Below are 16,940 nucleotides of genomic sequence, written 5' to 3' on the forward strand. Positions count from 1 at the left end.
CCACACCCCAACCCTCCTCTCTCACATCCTAACTGTCCCAGTGCCTATCCATAACCCCCCCTACAGCCAACTCTAACCCTTCTGCTGCTAAGCCTCCTCTCCCACAGCCTAATCCCCCTAGTGCCTAACCCGTACCCCACTAAAGCCTTACCATACCCTTCCACAGTCTAAACCTCCTCTCTCACAGCCTAACCACCCCAGTGCCTAACCATAACCCTACCTGCAGCGTAACCCTACCCTGCTGCTGTTAAGCCTGCTAATAGTCTTCAGTCAAATGGTACATAAATACTGGTACCCTAAGGTGATGCCTTTCCTCTGGGCACACGTGCAGAGTCTTTAATTTGGGATTGAGGCCCAAAGCATATTGTTGTACCTGGTCCCACCAGTCACTAGTTCCGCCCAATGGCATAACTATAGCTCCGCAGCCCCCGCGGTGCCGGGGGGGCGCAGAGAAATTGGGGGTGCCGCCGGGGGGCTGCGGAGCTATAGTTACCCGCGGTCTGCGTCTCGCCCGGCTCTCTGCCGGGACCTGTCTGACCGTCACGGTCCCGGCCGGCTCCTGCTGCAATGAAAACTGACAATTAGAAAATGGCTGCCCCCATACTGCAGACAGTTTTCTGTCTGCAGTATGTGGGCAGCCATTTTCTAAGAGTCAATTTTTATTGTAGCAGCAGGAGCCGGCTGGGACCGTGACGGTCAGGCAGGTCCTGGCAGAGAGCGCGGGTGCAGGTACGGGTAAGAAGGGGGGGCAGGTTAGGTGTGTGCGGGGGGGGGGGGGGCGCTGAAAAAACGTGCGGCGTGGGGGGGCGCAAAATAGTTAGTTACGCCCCTGGTTCCTCCTCTGGAATGCAGGTAACCAACGGAGGGACTGACAGAGCAGTTTTGCATATGATGATTCATGTGATATGATGGCAATAGGAAGGTAAGAAAAGAAATCTGCGCATATCCTCCCTAGGTAGAGGGATACAATGAATAATATAATGGGAATATTGTATGCTTAACAAAACAGGTATTTATTATACTTTAACACAGTCATGTATATATATAGCACAAACATCTTTAAAATGCAATAATTAAACATTATTGTACAGTTTTGTTATGTGTCCAGTCTGCAATGTGGACATATATTTTATATATATATATATATATATATATATATATATATATATATATAACAGCAAAAATACTGGCACTCTGATGCAAGATGAGAGTAAGGGTACAAGCGCTGGGGTGCCCTCCTAGGTTAATCCAACTGGATCAGCATGGTACAGGAAACAGGATGAGGCGGCACTCAACAGACTGGAATGATGAAGTTTTTTATTCCAAAGAACTTCATCATTCCAGTCTGTTGAGTGCCGCCTCATCCTGTTTCCTATATATATATATATATATATATATATATATATAGAGAGAGAGAGAGAGAGGTATGGTCCTGTAATCAACAAGGCCACCGGCACCAGGAATGAGGAAGTCCAAAACAGGAATACTTTAGTGCATATTTAATGCAATGCAAACATCTTTAAGCTCATACGAATCAAAGCATAGTAACACCCATAGGCATCAGAGATACATAATCAAAATCTCACGTCTCCTCGACGGCCGTTTCGGCGCATAGGCACCTTTTTCAAGAGGGGTTGACAAGATACTGAGCATAAGATCAGTGCTATATAGGGGGCATAGAGGTACACTCACCTGCTGCCACCTGGATCAATCACGTGCGCCGAGCGTCTCCGCTCCATGTCACACCTGCACATTGCCGCATCTAGTATCCAGCAGCGTCGCGTACCGGAAGTACAAACGGCGTTGTGGAACTAAAGATACAGCACATGTTGCAGGCGGACTCCAGAGAGGTTCCCCGGTCCCCGGATATGATCCATGCAGCCAGCTGTTGCCATGGTGACCAAACGCATCGGCACTGACAAAAAGTAAATGCCTGTGAAAAATAGAATATATCCAAAAAAATAGGAATATATCCTGCAAAAATATTTACATTATTAACAATACAAGCGGACAAACATTAATACATAAAAAAAGAGAAGAAAAATCAATATGCGCAGAATAGACCAATTATACGTCTCTAGAACCCAGGGCAATATGCCACAGCTGGATTACCTGAGAGAAAGCATAATGTGCAAAAACATGTAAATACATATTATATGCTACTCTGAGCATAAGAGGGAAGCATGGAGCGGTGCAACATCTAACTCAACTGGTAATGTAATGGTTAATGCATAAATGGAGAAAACGAAAATTCCTCATTTAAGCCCCTGGGACTCATACAATTGAACTCATATATCCAATAGCATTCTTTTTTCATCAACAATGAATGTCTATCGCCACCTCGCCTCAAAGGGGGCACATGTTCCAGTGGCATAAAGGCAAAATCCTTAATTGAATGTCCACTATTGACGAAATGCCTGGCCACCGGTGGTGTATTAGTGTCCATCTTTGTATATGCTTTATTGATGGACGACCTATGTGCACCTATTCTCTCCTTGAGCATCCGCATAGTTTTGCCCACGTATAGTTTGTTACACGGGCACTTGATTAAATAGACCACGTATTTAGTCTCACAGTCCATAGTATGTTTGAGACTGTATCTCTTGCCTGTAGTGGGGTGTATAAATTCGCTTGCTTTGATCATATGTCGACAGTTGACACAACCGGAGCATTTTTGTGAGCCGACGGGCCTGGAGAGCCAATTTTTTGATTGGTCCACTTTTGGACTGATGTCAGAGAATGTAAGTTGCTGCTTGAGATTTTTGGCTTCTTTTGAAGCAGAACAGGGGAGGACACTGACAAATTTTTCCCATAACTGGATCGGTGCGTAGGATATGCCAGTGTTGTATCATGGATCCTTTATAGATTTAGACGCCACCGAGAAGGTTGTCACAAAGTGTAGCCTCTGCTCCTTTTCTTCCCTCACCTTGGGGGATAGCAACTCTGACCTCTGTAGGACCAAACATTTGGCTTTGGCCTCTTCGACCTCCTTTCGGTCATACTGTCGTTCGATAAACTGTTTGCACATATCATCAAGTACCCCATCAAGGGATGAGACATCAGACGTGATTCGCACTGCTCTTAGGAGTTGAGAATAGGGCAAGCCACGTTTGAGTGGCTGGGGGTGGAAACTTGTGGCAAGCAACAAAGTATTTTTATCGGTAGGCTTCTTGAATAAAGAAGTCACGAATGTCCCATCCTTGATCGTAATCAAAACATCAAGAAAATTAATGCTTACAGGGCTACTGCTGGAAGTAAATCTAATATTACCAGGAATGGAATTTAAGAGTAAGAGTAATACAAATTCATTAAGCAGAGCATCAGTGCCAGTCCATATAAAAAACAGGTCATCAATGTACCTGACGTAACATTTGATGAACCTGGAAAAAATGGGATTGGAAAGAATGTGTTGCTTTTCGTACTGAAACATAAATAAATTGGCATACGATGGGGCCATGTTTGACCCCATCGCAGTACCACGGCGCTGCAAAAAAAATCCGTTATTAAACAAAAAATAATTTTTGTTTAAAACTAATTCCAGTAAAAGCAACAAAAAATCAACTGGAGGACCTTTATATAATGGACTGGCACATGTGCTATATTGGTGTACAAGCTGGTGACATCTAGTGTCACCAGCAAACACCCATCGACTGGTTGACCAAATCTGCTGAGTTTATTTAAAAAATCAGTGGTATCCCTTAAAAAGTAGGGACTGTCCTGTACCACCGGTTGCAAAAAATAGTCGATGTACTGGGAAACCGGCTGACTGATGGACCCCATAGAGGAAATAATTGGTCTCCCAGGAGGGGAGACCAACGACTTATGTACTTTTGGCAAACAGTATAGCAAGGGAATAATGGGGAATTCTTGCACCAGGAATTCCATGGTCGACTCATCTATCCAATCATTACTGAGACCCATTTTTATCACGGAATCAAACTCACTTTTATATTTCTGAGTTGGATCATAGGTGAGTTTGGAATAACAACTGGAGTCACTCAGCTGGCCTTCAATTTCTTTGATGTAGTATTCCTTATCCAGCACTACCACCCCCCCACCTTTGTCGGCGGGGCGGATGATAATGCTGGAATTATCCCTCAGGGATTTAATGGCCTGTTGTTCAGCCCGGGATAAGTTAGAATAATACCTAACAGGTTTTTTGATGATGGGTAGAACATCTTGCTTGACCAATCGCATGAATGTGTCAATGGATGCATTGGGGGAGGGGGGATCAAAATCACTTTTGACACGGAAGGGAGAAGGATTTATGTCAGGGGTACTTACTGGCTGTCTGAGGAAATAATCCTTCAAGTGCAGTTGTCTATGGAATCGAAACAGTTCAGTTTCGCATTCAAATGGCTTCTGTTTATATGTCTGCACGAAGGACAAGCCTCTGTTCAGAACTGCCATTTCATCTTCAGTAGGATTGTAAGATGAAAGATTAAATACTTTTACTTCTGTTCCCCCCTCTTGCCCCTTCCTTTTTGAGTACTTGTGCCTGATGCCCCCTCTCCTGCATCCCTTGCATCTTTTTTTGATTTGTTGCGACTGCTCGCTCTGTTGCCTAAAAAAACATTTTTACTGGAGTGATCAGAGTCACTGTGTGAAGTCTGTGACTCCAAATCAGTAAAATTAACCTCTCGGCGTCTTCTGTTGGCAGTATACTGTTCACGCCACGGGCGTCTAGGATTCTGCCCAGTAAAGCAGGGGTAAACACGTAGGGCCTTATTCTGGTTGGTGCGGCCGGGCCGTACGCGTACGTCCCGGGGTTTTTTATGATCTGCGCATGCGTACATTCGCTAATGCGCAGGCGCGAACACTCCACAACGCTTACGGACGGGTCTCTACGTGCGAAAAAACCTGTACGCGAGTGTACGGACATTGGGGGCGGCATAGGGGCGTGATGAGGGGAGCGGCCGAAATAATGAGGGAAAATGGGCGTAAATATGGGCGTACACGGGGGTGTGCACCAAAAATGAGCGGTGCTACTACCGCATGATCGACTAAAGCACCGTTCATTTCGGACACAAAACAGGTGGCCGCCAACCGCCATCTCAAACCACCCCTACAGATACCGCATGCCAGCGTGCGCCTGGGTTAGCTAATTTACGCTGATTACTACCAAACACATACACCTGAATGTACTAACCAATGCTGCAGTCTATTAAGTCCAAACCATGATTTCACTACCTGCAAGCCACACACAGCACTCAAACACATTGGAAGCTTATCTTTCTATACTTCTCTACATTTAAAGGTTTGTTTAATTTAAGGTAAGAATCTTTTTAAGACCTGCTTATATATGCAAAGGTAGGTATTTGTTAAACAGTTAGACACATTCACTACGTGCTTTCATAGACTTTACACAGTAGCACACTCAATCTACACAAGTCGACATGTGTCAACGTGATCACTCTAATACAAACATAGGTTTTGTATTTATGATACAATAACATAAACCACATCTAACATCTACAAAGGATGTTTCAGCAATGTTTTAATCCCATGGCCACTATTTTGCACATTAATTAATTCAATCAATTAATTAATTTTCATAATTATAGTTGAAAGGCAAGATTTGCAGGTCCATATATGTGAAGGGTATGTCAGCGTACACGGACGTACGCTCACTCTCACGAGCGGTGACATAAGCTGAGTTTTCTATTGAAAACAATAGGGACCCGTCCGTGCAAGCTGGCGTACGCTCAGATAGCCGCAAGAAGTCGGTGGGAAGACGGCCGAGAGACGTCCGTAAACGGTGGCGTACGCTCAATTGTACGCCAGTTGTCGGAGTGTAAGGGCTGGCCCGTCCGTGTACGTTGGCGTACGCTCAATTGTACGCCACTCCCCTTTGCCGATGTTTTTGGCCGTACGAATGCGGCTGAGTTGTGGGTGGACTTAACCCTAACGGCCGCGTACGGATAGCGTACGTTAATAGCGAACGTACGCACGTTTGGCCGCTACGATCAGAATAACCTCCGTAATTCCCTGTAATCATCCTTTACTTTTTTGTATTTGCCTTTTTTAAAAGCTAAAAGGTCAGATTTAAAACTAGCTACTGTCTCATCCAACTTAGTCAACCAGTCGGTAGAGGTATCGTATCTGAGAACCACAATACCATCCTTTTCACATAACGATAATTCCCTTTTTACAATATCAATGTCACAATTGACCTGTTGGACAACCAAAACAATTAAATCAAAACTACATTGGTTTAATATCGCACACCAATTTTTACAGAAATCTTTGTTCGTGCGACCAATGGTTGGCTGGTTTCTGATGCGGAAGCCCCTGGGAATAAGGCCCTCCTTGTGATATTGCGAAAGGGTTAACCCGTGGAGTTCTAATTCCACTAGCCTTTTACGCAATCTGAGTAAATCAGTGTGTACCTCCAGGGGACTATCCACATCAAAAGCCAGCTCTTTAGTGTCGGAGAAAAGAATCTTATTTACATCTTTATCCAAAAATCTCTTGGTTCCCATCAGGTCATTGGCATCAAAATCCATGGTAACCAAATGTACAAAAAACACCACAAGACATACAACACGTAACACAAATGTAGTAATGCAAAAAGAGAACAAATCCTTTCTGATTATCAGGTGGTAATTGACCACAATAATGAAGGCGGCGGTGCAATTGAAACGTTCAAAACGAACCATATGCAGTCCAAAGAGCAAACGCACCCGCTAACTGTGATGATAACCTGTGCCAGGTAATGATAATATAGAGGTATGGTCCTGTAATCAACAAGGCCACCGGCACCAGGAATGAGGAAGTCCAAAACAGGAATACTTTAGTGCATATTTAATGCAATGCAAACATCTTTAAGCTCATACGAATCAAAGCATAGTAACACCCATAGGCATCAGAGATACATAATCAAAATCTCACGTCCCCTCGACGGCCGATTCGGCGCATAGGCACCTTTTTCAAGAGGGGTTGACAAGATACTGAGCATAAGATCAGTGCTATATAGGGGGCATAGAGGTACACTCACCTGCTGCCACCTGGATCAATCACGTGCGCCGAGCGTCTCCGCTCCATGTCACACCTGCACATTGCCGCATCTAGTATCCAGCAGTTTTGTTATGTGTCCAGTCTGCAATGTGGACATATATTTTATATATATATATATATATATATATATATATATATATATATATATATAGATTGAAAGAAATATGAAGCCAGCACATCCAGAAAGCGTTTTCAATACAAATGTTTATGTAGGTGAAGTCCAAGCAAAATGACAAGAGGAATCCATGGAATACAAGCGATACATCCAACAGGAAGATATTCAATTCAACAGGCTGTTAACATCATGGAAATCCTCTAGACAGTTCATTCATGCCCTTTAGCCGTTTCGGTAGTCTCTCACCGTCCTCAGGAGCATGAATGGACTGTCCAGTAGACCCAGTATATATGCCACACATGATTAGCCAAAAAGTGCCAGCACCTGCCTACCTGAATTTCAAGCGCGGGAGCACGTCTGTGTAAGCCAGTATTGAGCACGGCGAACCTCTATTAGCATGAAGCTGGCGACGTGCAGGATTACAGCCGACGCTGTTCACTGCACGCGTCTCTAGCTTCCGCATTGGGCTCACCACAGGTGACGTCATCACATGTACGCTAAACGTCTGGTAGGGAACTACCCCCGTTACAGACGCGCGTTGTCATGGAGACTGTCAAAACAAAATAGGAGTGAAATCTGTTACGGGGAAAGAGCCTGGACCGAAACTAATCAGAACTGACCCCATCACCTGTTACAGTGTCACTCACACAAACGAAGCAGCGGACAATAGCACAGTGGATCTGGACTTGTGATCCAATACCACTGTGGTCATGCTCATAAAAACAGAAACATCTTGTGGCACACAGTATCGGCTCCCACTACTTGTATGACAGGCAGAAAGTGTCAGCACCATCCTAGCCAACAGATAAGCAACATACAATTCAATACAGTTTGCAAGGTCAATACAAATCATGAAAAAATGTGAAAAAAGATTTGAGAAAAAAATCATAAAAAACAGTGAAAGGAATGCTCCTCATTTAGTCCTTTGGGGGAGATACAGTCAAGTTGGTGAATCCAAAAGCTTTCTCTTTGTAACAGAAGGTTACCTCTGTCACCCCCTCTCCTCAAAGGGGGGACGTGATCAATTGGAAGGAAACGGAAATCTTTCATTGTATGCTTTTGCTCAAAAAAATGTTTAGCCACAGGTGGGGTGGTGGCATCAATGATGGTGAGAGCCTTTTTTAGAGATGAGCGGTGCATGGCTATCCTCTCTTTTAGTGTCCGAATAGTCTTGCCAATATAAATTTTGTTGCAGGTACAGATAATGGCGTATACTACAAAACGACTGTCACAATCTAAATGGTATCTAATTGGGTAAGATACATTAGAGCGTGGATCAAGAAAAGACTTAGTGACAATCAGAAATTGACAATTTATGCATTTAGTACATTTAAAGCTTCCATTTTTGGGAGTTAACCATGTTCGCGTCTGAATAGGTAACAAATCAGATTTGGCTATAACATCTTTTACATTTTTGCTTCTCTTGTAACAGAACATGGGAGCATTTTGACAATATTGTCCCATGATATTGTCCATCTGTAAAATATGCCAGTGATGCAATATCACCTCTCGAATCTTCTTGGAAGCTATAGAGTATGTACTAATAAAGGTTAATCTATTTAGATCATTCCTCTTACTGGTAGAAGTCAATGCCTGTGTTTGGGGTAAAGCCAAACAGTGGGAAATTGCATCTTCAATTTCATGTTGTGGATACCCCCTATCTGTAAATTTCTTGCCCATCATTGTTAAGGCTGCTGACAGTTCTTCGTTATTAGAGGTGATACGTCTCACTCTTAATAACTGAGACAGTGGTAACCCATGTTTGAGCGGCATGGGATGAAAACTGTCAGCTGCCAACAATGTATTTTTGTCAGTGGGCTTTCGGTACACCCTGGTGAGGATGGTGCCATTTGAAATGACCACATTTACATCCAAAAAACTTATCTGCACCTCACTAAATGCCATGGTAAAACGAATAGTGGTGGGCAAAGCATTTAAGTAATCAATGAACTCAGTCAGTAGCTGGGTGCCCCCAGTCCACACTATAAACAGGTCATCAATATATCTAACGTAAAAAAATATACTTGAAGAAAAAATGGAATGGGACATAATGCACTGGTTTTCATACATGTGCATGAAAAGGTTGGCATACGATGGGGCCATATTGGACCCCATCGCAGTGCCCAGCAATTGTAAGTAAAAAGAATTTTCAAAAAGAAAATAAGGTACTTATGTATTATCTGGGCTCCCATGTTAAATGCACAGCATTTTTTCATACCCCTACTATCCAACTACGCATGGAGTTGATTTTATATAGTGTGGCGAGCGCAGCCACCGTGCCCGAAGCGTGGCGAGCGCACGCGGTCTCATAAGAAAAATGTGTCTCTTTTGACCAATTTCATAAATATATCGATAGAGGGATTCAGGCAGGGGGGATCGAAGGTACTATGTGGTTTAAACTGACTAGTCTGTGTATCAGGTTTTGGGTTCCTTGCAAAAAAATCTTTTAATTTTAGCAATCGTTGGAAACGATACAGTTCTATTTCAAAATCAAAAGGACGTTGCTTGTGTGTCCTGACAAAAGAAAGCCCCTTGTTCAGGGCATGAATGAACTGTCTAGAGGATTTCCATGATGTTAACAGCCTGTTGAATTGAATATCTTCCTGTTGGATGTATCGCTTGTATTCCATGGATTCCTCTTGTCATTTTGCTTGGACTTCACCTACATAAACATTTGTATTGAAAACGCTTTCTGGATGTGCTGGCTTCATATTTCTTTCAATCTACCATTTAACTACGTGGCTACAGCACTTCGCCGCTGAGAATTTAAAGGTGTGCAGCTCTGTTCTTTCTACATTATATATATATATATATATATATATATATATATATATATATATATATATATAACAGCAAAAATACTGGCACTCTGATGCAAGATGAGAGTAAGGGTACAAGCGCTGGGGTGCCCTCCTAGGTTAATCCAACTGGATCAGCATGGTACAGGAAACAGGATGAGGCGGCACTCAACAGACTGGAATGATGAAGTTCTTTATTCCAAAGAACTTCATCATTCCAGTCTGTTGAGTGCCGCCTCATCCTGTTTCCTATATATATATATATATATATATATATATATATATATATATATATATATATATAGCGGTGGGTTCGGCACTCCAAATGACAGGTATAGCTGGCTCCGGTGCCTTCACATGGAGGGTAGTACAGCAAACGGGGGTGCAGCACTCGGATAATATCCACAAGTCAGGTACGTATATGACAACGTTTCAGTTTTATTTAAAAACTGTTTTCAATTAGACTTGAAAACAGTTTTTAAATAAAACTGAAACGTTGTCATATACGTACCTAACTTGTGGTTATTATCCGAGTGCCGCACCCCCGTTTGCTATATATATATATATATATATATATATATATATATATATATATATAGGTACTTATGTAATATCTGGGCTCCCGTTTTTCTTATGAGACCGCGTCCCCTCGCGGGGCTCGCTGCGCTCGCCACGCTTCGGGCACGGTGGCTCGCTGCGCTCGCCACACTATATAAAATCAACTCCAAGCGTAGTTGGATAGTAGGGGTATGAAAAAATGGGGTGCATTTATCATGGGAGCCCAGATAATACATAAGTACCTATATATATATATATATATATATATATATATATATATATACATACATACATACATATATATATATATATGTATAAGAGATAAGAAATCTCCAGGTTTTTTTAATGTGGCAATCAATTACACTGCAAAATCAAACTGGTTTTGCAGTGTAAATGATTGCCGCTTTAAAAAAACTGGAGATTTCTTACCAAATCACTCACTTTCTGAATCTCTCATCCTATTGAATTTCACCCACTGAGTTACAATTGGCAGTGTTTAAATTAATTTACAAGTACAAAATTAGACCACATTTATAATAAACATTTAAAATGTTATTTCTAACCTTAAAAAATGGTAAATATACTTTGATTAAAATAGCTCATATACTGTACATGTATAATTTCCATTTTGTTCCTGTTGAAAAATTATACAGATGGAGCCAGGCTCATCTATTGCCGGCGCCCGCCAGATCCCTTTCACTGGCGAGCACCAGTGATAAGGACTGGGACGCACGTGCATCTCACGCGCACGTGCATCCCAGTATCATGGCGGCTGGGCAGCGTCTCCCTGCCCGTCTCCGCTTCAGGGAGATGCTGCCCAGTTCGGGGGGGTTTGGGGCGGCGAGGGGGACCAACGGTGATGGCAGGGAAGGCAGCGGGGATTGCGGCAGGCTCCGTTGCCAAGAGGCGCGCGAGCGTCTCGTGCGCACGCACCCCTGGCGGTAGCCGGCCGCTGGCGGGGGCTGACGATATAAGGATGACAGCCCCTGCAAGGATGAAGAGGGCTACATCTGTATATAGCATGCCTATATTCTGTATGTACTTGCTACGTTATTCATATTTTGAGCAAAACATTTGAGGTTGCAGCTTATCAAAAATAAATACATAAATAAATAAATCTAATAATTAACAAATAAAATACTACCACTTCACCCTAAAAAAGTAACAAGAGCCAGTGCTATTGCCTGGGATGGTCACCTATTTACCCTTTGAGTGCCAACATCTCTGTAAGAGATGTTAAAAATATCCTCAAAAAATGCCAGCGTTGCTCACGTTTGTTATATAAATTCAAATAAAAAAGTGTGTATAAAAAAAAAGATTATTTTTCCTATATAAAGTAAATATTTCAGGTCTTAAGGACGAATAAAAATGTTTGTTTGGGCAATGTTCACATATATTTTGACAAATTCACTTGGCACTCAATGGGTTAAGCATGATGGCAATGACTATACTGTATGTGATACCATTTTGACTCCATCTAGGCAAAATATATACATTTTCCTAATACAAGCTGCAAGCCACCATTCATTTTTTTCAGAATAAATTTTTTCCAAACTAAATACGGTAGAATTCGTATAGCATAAGAGCACAACTTGTCACCTCTAGCAAAGCAACAACCAAAACAAGGCTATGTCGGGCTGGACCAATCCCACTATAACATGCATTATGGGTTCCCCCTGTCACACTTCAAGCACCAGCAGAATGCTCTGATGACCTAGGCCATTTAAAAAATGTACTGTAGCTGCACAAAAATACCCAATAATAAAAAAAAGTTCAGTAACCAAGGGGAGATACTGTCAGGGCCGGCGCCACCACTAGGCAAACCTAGGCATTTGCCTAGGGCGCCGGCCACTGGAGGGCGGAAAATGCCGCCCGGGTACCTGTCCTACCGGCGCTGTCTATTTCAATCTGGCGGCGGAGGCAGCGGGGGTCCCTGCAGTCTATTAAAAATCACGAGCGCTATCCGCCGGGCTATGCGGAAGCGCTTCTAGTGTGAAAACTCTGGCAGCACGGCGCACGCTGATCTCAGCCAATCAGCGTGCTGCCAGAGTTTTCACACTAGAAGCGCTTCCGCATAGCCCGGCGGATAGCGCTCGTGATTTTTAATAGACTGCAGGGACCCCCGCTGCCTCCGCCGCCAGATTGAAATAGACAGCGCCGGTAGGACAGGTACCACCCCACACCTCACACAAACCCACCCACCCCCCACCCCCCACCCCGGCACCGGGGCGCCCCCAGCCCGACTCGCCTGGGGCGCTCCGGTGCCTTGCACCGGCCCTGGATACTGTATGTAAAACCTTTTAAAGAGGACAGACGTAGAACTTGCCAATAGAAACCAATTAGTTCTAGCTATGGCTTTATAGTGTACTTGATAAATCATAGCTATAAGATGGTTGGTTGTTATGGCCAACTTCTGCACTTGTTACTTTTAGAAGGTTTGATAAATCCCACTCAAATGTTTTAAAATTATATTTAAAAGTGAATACTTCCCCAAATCCTTCCTGGCATTCTGTTAACTCAGGGCCAGTGCTAGGTTCCTCAGCGCCCTAGGCGCATGTCTGCATACTCCCCCCTCCCCAACACATACATATAGATATGCATCAATACCCACTTTGAGGGGTGGGTGTGTATGTATGTATGTATGTATGTATGTATATATATATATATATATATATATATATATATATATATATCAGAGGGCGCTCTAAATGAATCAACAATTGTTTAAGAAACAAATTTAATAAAATATGGTATTCATCTACATATAAAAATCCAGTGGCATACAATGGAATATTTTCGTTCACAGGTGTCAGACGTCAAGGTCAACATATAAACGCATGCGGTCCAACGTGTTTCATCACAATGGTGACTTCATCAGGGGCAAAACACACAGCCAACACCTTCTCAATTGGAAAATGCTGCTGATTCTCAAGATCTTTAAACAAATATTCCCAGTCTGGAATTATCAAACTACGAAAGACTGGTGCAGAACCACTAGTAAGGAGTCCACATAGTGTGAGCTAGGTGAGCTCAGTAGAATTGGGTATCGATTTAACCAGCGATCAAACTTTTTCCTTAGTAAGGGTGATGTGCACTGGATGAGACCAAAACCTGGAATTCCAGGTTTGATTTTTTTAACAAATCTCTCACTTTTTGATTCTCTCATCCTATTAAATTTCACCGATGATGTGAATATGAAACATGTTGACTTTGACAAACAGTCAACATGTTCAAAATATCAACATATCATTTTCCCATATGTCAACATTTCTATATGTCAACATTTCCAGAGTGTCAGCAAGCTAGATGTTGACATTTTAGCCATGTGAACATAATCAAATTTGATATTCTGGTGCCAGCATTATGACTGCCCACATAGTAAATGTTGACACCCTGACTACATACCACCTAAATCTATAGGGAATTTGCCTACAGTCCTGGAATAATTTAAGGACCATGAGGGCATATTGGTTCTTATTGCTGAGCTTCAATTATTATTATGGGTTATTTATACAGCGCGCACATATTCCGCAGCACTGTTTACAGAGAATATTTGTACATTTACATCAGTCCCTGCCTAGTGGAGCTTACAATCTATATTCCCTTCCACATGTACACGCACACAATTTTTTCAAAACTAAATATGGTAGAATTCGTATAGCATAAGAGCACAACTTGTCACCTCTAGCAAAGCAACAACCAAAACAAGGCTATGTCGGGCTGGACCAATCCCACTATAACATGCATTATGGGTTCCCCCTGTCACACTTCAAGCACCAGCAGAATGCTCTGATGACCTAGGCCATTTAAAAAATGTACTGTAGCTGCACAAAAATACCCAATAATAAAAAAAAAGTTCAGTAACCAAGGGGAGATACTGTATGTAAAACCTTTTAAAGAGGACAGACATTCTAGGGTTAATTTTGTTGGGAGCCTACCAGTATATTTCTGGATTGGAGAAAACCAGAATACCCGGAGGAAACCCACACAAGCACGGGAAGAATATACCAATTCTACACAGTTAGGACCAGGGTGGGAATTGAACCCATAACCTCAGAGCTGTGAGGCAGTAAAGCTAACCATTACACCATCCATGCTAACCCAATGCTCAGCAATGACTATCCTTTGGTTGCTTCCTGTACCAGTCAGATGTAACCCACAGCCTTGTGATTCAACAGGAGAGAAAATACAGTACAAAATGTTTTTTTCTCCTTTTGTGGAAGGCTGTGTTCTACCTGTATATAAAGCATGTTATCCATTGTATTGCCAAGATATTCTGTAAAAAAAAATCAGAAAGATTCTAGGGGTTCGGGTACAAACATCTGTTAATAGGACTAGGCCTCCTTCCATGGGACGTGCATTTCTCCAAAACTTCAGGATAGCTACTATGAATTGCTGTGTGATTACTATCACTATCTTTCAAGTGTCACAATATTTTATTATTCAAAGCATCTGAGTGAGACATGATTGAATTGCATATTTATGATTTCATATTGTAAATACCAGTTACCATCTGGGAAACTACAATGTTATTTACGTCTGCTTTATTCCAGTGCAAGAAAATATCAACGAGATGCTATGAAAATGACATTCAGTTTCATAAGCATGGCATATAAAACTATGTATATAGGTGAAAACGATATATTGTGAATGAAGAATAATGAGGTTTTTGTAGCAGCATGAGTAAAGCACTATAGCAGAAATGGGACTTTAATTACAGCTAAATTATACATCTCCCATGATGCACCTGTGTAATTCTTCTGTCACAGTGTTCCAGATCAGTCAATTTATTTACCATTGGAATGGTTAAACTCTGATTCAGACCTGTTCACTAGCAAGCAGGTAAACATCACCCCAAGGAATGCAGACACCCCCCCCCCCCCCCCCCCCCCCGGCGAGCGAATCCCATTTGCATGCAAGTGGATGTGTACACTTTCATCCAATCACATGCAGCCGCGTACCGGAAAAATCATTCATTGGTTGCTCAAAATCAAATGTTTTTTCGGTACTTATGTATTATCTGGGCGCCCGATTTTTTCATTGCATGCCACTACTTAAGGCATGCGATGCGATGTGATTTTTCATTGTAAAGACCCGATTTTTAATTGTATAGTCATCCATGGGTGATTTTATGCCCCCACTATCCAACTACGCATGGAGCTGATTTTATATAGTGTGGCGAGCGCAGCGAGCCACCGAGCCCAAAGCGTGGTGAGTGCAGCGAGCTCGCCACACTATATAAAATCAACTCCATTCATAGTTGGATAGTGGGGGAATGAAATCACCCATGGGTGACCATACAATTAAAAATCGGGTATTTACAATGAAAAATCGCATCGCATGAATTGTATGCCACTATATTGCATGTGATGCGATGCGATGAAAAAATCGGGCACCCAGATATTACATAAGTACAGATTTTTCCTCCATTCGGAATGAAAGGAAAACCAGAACTTACTTTTCATTTGAACGCTGTCCTCCAAATTCGAGGTGGACACTGACGTCAGCCACCCGTCCCAAGCAGGCATTGACATGCCTGCTTGGGATGTCATTTTTGCAGGCACACTCATTTATGACACCAACCATTTTTAACACCCAGCATTTTTGCAGGGACGCCCATTAAAATGATGGGTATTCCCCTGCTTCCGCCCCATGCACGCCCCCATTCCGCCCACTATGAAGTGAACGCTCCGGCGAGTGTGAAACTTGCCCAAGGCGTTCACTCAGGGGGTTTACACATGCTCACATTCCTGTAAGCGCATTTACAGACCCAAACCATCGGCAGTGGGACTGAATTTGTCCCGCTACGAGCAGTTCAGAATCACCCCCTTAGCCCATAGAAGTTGTCCTAAATTAATTGATCTAATAATTAAACTAATAATTTAGTGTTCAAAATGTAGAAACCTACTTCCAAAAGATGAGCCTGAACTAGGGATAGACACAGATCACATAGCGGCTGTGTGATAATATGCTAATGGTTTAGGTGGATCCTTGTGTAAATATATGTCTAATAACAGCTTCTGTGATACACTGGTGCATATGAAGAGGCACTATGGGCGGGATGTATCAACGCTTACCGTCGCGTTGACATCCCGTTTTCGCTTCCGAAGAGTGTTCGTTTGATGAATTAATAAAGTTTAGGTTTCTTGTTCTTGAAAAAACTCCACCGGCTTGAACTATGGTGGAGTTTCCGGCGTGCAAGCTGATTGCATTGAAGTCTATTGCAGCTGAAGCGCTGTGTTATGTATTAACACTCGCAGCGCTCAGCTTTTGTTGGACATAAATCGCCTTGTATTGCTGGCGAACTGCAGTTGTGACAGGTCACTCATTAAAGTATAAGGTAATTCCAGTGTTTTATTTGGTCAGCTTCAAGAGGTTGTGCTTGTGGGATGTGTTGTACTTGTTGTCTGGGAGTCAAGGTTTTTTTTGTATTTGGATGGTGTGAGGCACAG

Source organism: Crinia signifera, chromosome 3 (assembly GCF_055691185.1).
Source record: "Crinia signifera chromosome 3, ASM5569118v1, whole genome shotgun sequence".
NCBI classification, from domain to species: Eukaryota; Metazoa; Chordata; class Amphibia; order Anura; family Myobatrachidae; genus Crinia; species Crinia signifera.